The sequence below is a fragment of the Petaurus breviceps genome, unplaced genomic scaffold (genome assembly GCF_028583685.1).
Source record: "Petaurus breviceps papuanus isolate PSGF00001 unplaced genomic scaffold, PetGlider_PUasm1.0 37, whole genome shotgun sequence".
NCBI lineage: Eukaryota > Metazoa > Chordata > Mammalia > Diprotodontia > Petauridae > Petaurus > Petaurus breviceps.
The window spans coordinates 7,630,535-7,637,506 of NW_027186296.1; the positions used below are offsets into that span (position 1 = coordinate 7,630,535).

The window sequence follows — 6,972 nt, forward strand, 5'->3', positions numbered from 1 at the left end:
AGAATTATGGAGGAACTTGAAAGCCAGACTAAGGCAATTTGATGTAGGTTCTTGAACAGAGAAGTAACATCATGAAAGTTGTGCTTCAGGAACAATAGTCTGGTTTTAATATGTGGGATGGATTATAGGATCAGAGCTTTAAGTCAGAAGAGACTTTAAAGGTTATTTAATGCAACTCTCTCATTTTATATGTGGGGAGCTGAGACTTAAAGACACTAAGTGATCTGCCCAAAGTCACACAGGTAGTAAGAAGCAAAAACAGAGTGGATTTAAAAGTTAAAAGATTAGCATAAGGGAATAAGCTAGGAGCTGCTGGAATACTCCCAGGCAAGAACTTATGAGACTCTAGAAAAATAATATATGAAATATAATGATAACATGTGAAACAAGGATGGAAAGTAAGTTGGATCCAGATGGTGGAAAGCCTTAAATTCCAGGCTAAGGAAACCTTGAGGGTAAAGGAATCATTTGGGCACTATTGCCAGAATAAAACTACCTAAAGAGTGTCAACCTCCTCCAGCCTGTACCCATTGCCTTATTTTGCCTGATCATTGCTTCCACCAGATGGACCACTGGTCTTTGTATGATATGTTAAATATTTCCCTGGTGAAAAGTGAAGGTGGGAAATGCCTGGCTGAGCTAGCCAAACTAGGAAACAAGGCAATTTGAGGGTGATGATCTTCAAACTATTTGCCTGCTTTTGAAAAGTGTGAAGGATAAATTAGAAAAGGAAGACACCAGATGAAAAGAAACCATTAAAGAAGTAATTACAGGGGCGGCCAGGTAGCACAGAGAGTAAGAGCACCGGCTCCAGTGACGAGATGACCTGGAGATTGAATCCCGGGCTCAGACACTTAGCATCCACCCAGAAATACCTGGCCTGTGTAACCTTGAGCAAGTTATTTTAAAAAAAAAAAGTAATTACAGTAGTCTAGGATAAGGATAAGGAGGGCATAGCATTAACTAGAGTGACATTAGTGAGAATGCTGTAGCATGGGAACATAACAGATGTAAGAAATATTAGGGAAATAGAATCAATGGGACTTAGCAATCATTTGGAAAGTAAAGGATGTGGGAAAGAGAAGAGTGAAAAATATACTGAGGTTTGAAGCCTGGTTAATAATGGTGCCATTAGAAGCTGGAGCTGGAGCTGAAGCGGGGAGCGGGGGGGTCGGGGACCACAGGGGACTCGGGGGAGGGGACAGCAGCGGCGACGACCAGTACAAGTCCAGCGTGGGGATGTCGAAGCACACGGTGTCGTCAGCCCGGTTCCAAAAGGTGGATGTGTATAAATAAGTATGACGAGAACAAGTTCGTGGACTAGGAGGACGGGGGTGAGGGCCAGGCCGGGCCCGACGAGGGCGAGGTGGACTCGTGCCTGCTACAAGGGAACAGGACAGCTGCATTACAGGCAGCTCTGAAAAATCCTCCAATCAACACCAAGAGTCGGGCAGTTAAGGACCAAGCAGGCAGCATCGTCCTGAAGGTGCTTATCTCTTTTAAAGCTAATGATATTGAAAAGGCTGTGCAATCTCTGGACAAGAACAGTGTGGATCTTCTAATGAAGTACATTTATAAAGGCTTTGAAAGCCCCTCGGATAACAGCAGCGCCGTGCTACTGCAGTGGCATGAAAAGGCACTTGCTGCTGGAGGCATAGGGTGCATTGTTCGAGTCTTGACTGCCAGGAAAACAGTTTAGTCCAGCAAACAGTGGGCATCTACCAGGGCTATGGGAGTTGCTGGTACAAAAACCAAAACAGTCAAATGCTGCTGCTGTCCTGTGGGGAGTGTCTGTGTCTCTCAGCTTTGCCTTCTTGCTTCTTTTTTCATATCTGTGAAGGAAAAAAAATGCAAATCAGTTTTTCTTTAGTTAAAAATTGGGGTAATGTAGAGGTGCAATTTTGTTTTAACAGGCATATTTGATGCTCTCAAAACTGTTTCAGTCACACACACACACACACACACACACCTGTGTATAGAGTGATTTGCATTCAAATATACTTGTGCAGTTTTAACCCCTGTTGGCTGATCTTTCAAATTGATACAGTGATATTTGATCAAAACCTGAGGGCAGTGTCTTAATACACTGCCAGTCAGGCAGTATATCTTAATTAAAAGAGACGTTTGAAAGACTGGCAGCTATTAACATTGCAAAACTGGACCAACTTCTGGTCAAGAAGAATGTATTACTGAAACAGATTTTTTTTTTAAAGAAAACACACAAACACCTTGTAGCTTTGGTTCTCTTTGCATCCAGATTATCTATGTTGTGAGTTGTGTGTTCTTTCTCTAAGCATCTACTATTTATATCTTCTCAGTTTTTCTTTGAATATTCAGGATCCAGAAACAAGGGGGTCATCATATATTCAGAAATATCTGAACAATATTACTGCCTGACTAGCATAAGCATAAAGCTTTTGCCCACATGGAATGGCCCTGTTTAAGGGAACTGTGATCCTAATGGGAAAGGAATATGGGAATCGTGATATGATTCACGTCCTGGGCACCACCTGAATAAAATGCTATTTCCTTCAAAAAAAAAAAAAATAATGGTGCCATTAACAGAAATAAGAAAACCATATGAATGAGAAATGATTGGGGAGAAAAATATTTGTTCCATTATGAATATAAGGTATTACCGTGTTTCCCCGATAATAAGACCTATCCCGAAAATAAGCCCTCCCCTTACTGTGTAAGATTCCTCTAAAATAAGCCCTACCCCGAAAATAAGCCCTATTGAGATTGCTACTGTAGTGAAGGTGATCCCCTGCGCTACACGCTACATTACGGTACCCTCTGTATGCACCATCCCCCCCGGCCCCCCGGCCCCCCTGTGAAATGTACGCCACCTTCCGAGCTGCATCCAATCAGAGCTGCAGCAGTGAGTGCGTCATCCTGTTCTTCCCCAGTGATTTGCTTATTGAATAAAGGTACATTTTTTGGTTCACATTTACCTGTTTATTAAAATTGCTGTCAATGTTCATTAAAATAAGCCCTCCCCTGAAAATAAGTCCTCTGGTGTTTTTCTGTCCAAAAAAATTAATAAGACAGTGTCTTATTATTGGGGAAACACGGTATCAAATTTTCAGGTAGAGAAGTTGTAATGCCAAGCAGAGGCAACTTCCAAGGTTTGGAATACCAGCAGAGTAACTCTCTATTTTTTTCAGTGACAAATTAAGGCAAAACATTCACAGAACAGAGAAAATAAAAATACAGCATTCACCAAGTGTGATTCAATAATTTCCAAGTACTACTCTACCCCTGGACAGTACATTCACTTAGTCCATCACAAAGTCTCTCTTCTTAAATGGACATTAGTTTTCAATCATAAATAAAGTACATTCATTTGGTCAGTTACAGAGCATAAAAAAAGTCAAAAGTTTCCCACTCCTGGATCACAACTGAATTACAAATTATCATCAGTTAACACCAAGCACCTTCTCAAAAGTGGCAGTGGAGAGCACAAAGGCCATCTACCCCTGAGCTACATACAACAAGGTTAAGATATCATCACAGCATTTAATACCCAAGGAGAGGTATTTTTTTCATCTTGACCCCAGGCAAGTTCTCAGCAATCTCTGTTCCTGGAGAGAGGAAGCTTAACAAAGCCACAATATACATTGCCACAGTGTCCTCATCAATTCACTCTCTGTCTACAGAACAGTCTCAGGACCCCAGAAAACATCAGCAAGGCCTATTCCAGGATTTCTGTAAACATACAACAAGAAAATCCTTCTTCAGGGCTTCTGAACCAACAGCAAAGTTCTAGAACTTCTGCAACAACAGCACTGTCCTTTACCAGCAGACAGACAGACAAAGCACTGGCATCACAGCCATGTCTCCTCAGTCCTTGGCAGCTCCAGGTGGCAGCTCTCAAAAGTCCTAGGCAGCTCCAACTGGTCCCCAGCAATCCTCTCTCTTTCTCTGCCTCCATGATGCTCCTCCCAAAAGTTCTTCTGGCCTCTCTCTGCTTGTGCCTCTCTGTAAATCCATGGCACCAGCTCCTGCCAGTTCAGCCCCCTTTATTCATGTCAACAAGTCCATCACACAAGTGGGATTCACAAGCTCTGGGTTTCAATGCTCAACCCAAAAACCAAGCCAATACAGGGGGAATCTTTAAATTCCACTGCTGTTAGAGAAGTACAATAGAAATTTATAATTTCATTAGAAATACAGGAATGGATTTTAGTGGGGGGATATGAGGCTTTAACGCATAGGTTTGGAAATCATCTCCATAGAGGAGATAATTTAAGCCATGGAAGTGGATAAAATCACTGAGAGAATGAAAAGAGACAGATGATTGGCAAAAACCAATATACTTTGGAAAAACTAAAAGGAAGAAGAAATAAGAGGAACTAAATTATGAAATGAAGGAGTAGTCAGAGAAATAACAATAGAACCAGGAGAAAGCAATGTCACCAAAGCCAAAGAAAAAAAGTATATTGAGAAAGATGTAATATCAAAATGTTACAGAGAGGTGAATGAGGATAAAGATTGAGGAAAGGGCAGTGAGTTACTACTGTTTCTGCATTCACACTTCTTAAAATACTGAGTGATATAATAACTACCGTGTTTCCCCGATAATAAGACACTGTCTTATTATTTTTTTTGGACAGAAAAACACCAGAGGGCTTATTTTCAGGGGAGGGTTTATTTTAATGAACATCGACAGCAATTTTAATAAGCAGGTAAATGTGAACAAAAAAAATGTACCTTTATTCAATAAGCAAATCACTGGGGAAGAACAGGATGACGCACTCACTGCTGCAGCTCTGATTGGATGCAGCTCGGAGCATGGCGTGCGTTTCACGGTGGGGGGGGCGGTAGTGTGTAGCGCAGGGGATCACCTTCACTACAGTAGCAATCTCAATAGGGCTTATTTTCGGGGTAGGGCTTATTTTAGGGGAATCTTACACAGTAAGGAGAGGGCTTATTTTCGGGATAGGTCTTATTATCGGGGAAACACGGTAATATGTTTGAGTATATAATGGAGTATGTGGTCTCTCATAAATTTTCTCTGGCATTTCCTTTGCAAAGTCATGTGAGAAGCTAGCCTTCCTCCCTAAAATAGAATTATACTCCCTGAGGACCCAGTTCCATTCTATGTTTCTCAGAGCTATGGAAAAAAGTACAAAATCCTGTGAAAATGCAGACCAAGCATTCAAAAAGATTATCAGAGAAAGAATAGAGGGGATTGATTGAGCATGGGTGGTCCTATGACCCTGTAGCATAAGCAGGGCTGAAAGAGGAGAAACAGGCCTAATACTAAAGAAGAAACTCCTAAGAGTCCAAATGATGAAATAATCATACCATCCTAGGTGGTAGGCCAGAGGTACCTAGAAAATTTAGTTTAAACCCTTCATCTTACAAAGTGATCATTGTAACAGAAAGATAAAGGAACAGATTGCTCATTTGTGAGGAGGTAGAAAAAGATTCATTCTGCCATTTCCTCTAATTCAGTTTCAATTATCCCAACCTGATCCTTTTCACAAGGTAAAAAAAAAACAGGTACCATGAAGTTCCAGGTTCATACTGGCTCTTATGCAGTCCACCAAACAGAGAATTCAGGTGAAGTCCAAGCTCTCTATGGTTCCTAGTAAACTGGGAAACTCTTTCTCCAAACCCATTCTTTTTTTCCCCTTTTAAAAATTTTATTTTTTATTGTTTTTAACTATTTTTATTATTGTGTCCCTACAATTACTCTACCTATTAAGTAAAATCTCTCAGTACATATCTATGCCATCCAGAAAAACAAATTCCCACATAAGCCATGCACAAAAATTTATGTCTCTCTATCTCTTTCCAAATTTTAAGTTTATCACCTCTTTGTCAGGAAATGAATGGAATGTTTCCTCATCATTCTTTTGCACTTGTGATTTTTTATTTTGTTAATTGGAGTTCTAAAGTTTTTGAAAGCTGTTTTTTTCCTATAAGGGTATTATACAAATTGCTCTAATTCTGCTTACTTCACTGTTCATCATTTCATAGAAATCTTCCCAGTTGTGTCTGAAATTGTCCATTTTATCATTTCTTATGGCCCAGTAATATTCCATTACATTCATACACAGCAATCTGCTTAACCATTTCCTAATAGGAGGACCTAATAGGAGGACACCCCTTTAGTTTTTAATTTTTTACTACCATGAAAAGATCTGCCATAAATATTTAGGTACATATAGATCTTTTTCCTCTTTCTTTGATTTCTTTAGGGATATAAATCTAGTATTGCTATAGCTCAGTCAAAGTGTATGCTCAGTTTGGAAACTTTCTGAACATAGTTCTAAATTGCTTTCCAGAATGGCTGGACCAATTCACAGCTACGTCAACAATGCACTTGTGTACTGTTTTTTCGTGGCCCCTCCAGCATTTGTCATTTTGCTCTTTGGTCACCTTTGCCAGTCTGATAGCTATGAGGTAGAACCTCAAAGTTACTTTATTTCATTTGCATTTCTCCAGTTAGTAGTGATTTAGACCATTTTATGTGATTATTAGATTTCATCCTTTGAAAATTGTCCATTCAAGGGCCAGCTAGGTGGCGCAGTGAGTAAAGCACCTGCCCCGGACTCAGGAGAAACTGAGTTCAGTTCCAGTCTCAGACACTTAACACCCACACAAAAAAACTAGCTGTGTAACCTTGGGCAAGTTACTTAACCCCAATTGCCCTCCAAAAGGCAAAAAAAGAAAATTGTCCGTTCATACCTTTGACCATTTGCATATTTGGCAAGTTTGTTCTTTTTAATAGTGTTGCTACATTCCTATCCTTGGTCTAGGTCTAGGCAATGTAGTCAGTGTTGTTTATCTAATAAAATTCATTATTGAACCCACATCCACTGGGTAAATGCCATCCCATCCATGGAACTGCTGGCTTTCACTGAGTCTTGGTCACTTGAACAAGGCATAATGGAGTCAGCCACACAGACAAGTAAATACATGTGCTAGAGTATGCAGTTTTTACTCATAAGAAAGGCATCT

General features: G+C 40.2%; 1 pseudogene; it reads left to right on the forward strand.

Annotated features, from left to right (window-relative positions):
• Nucleotides 1–201: 201 nt before the first annotated feature.
• LOC138168819 (actin-related protein 2/3 complex subunit 5 pseudogene) lies at nucleotides 202–2,277 on the forward strand (annotated as a pseudogene).
• Nucleotides 2,278–6,972: the final 4,695 nt, after the last annotated feature.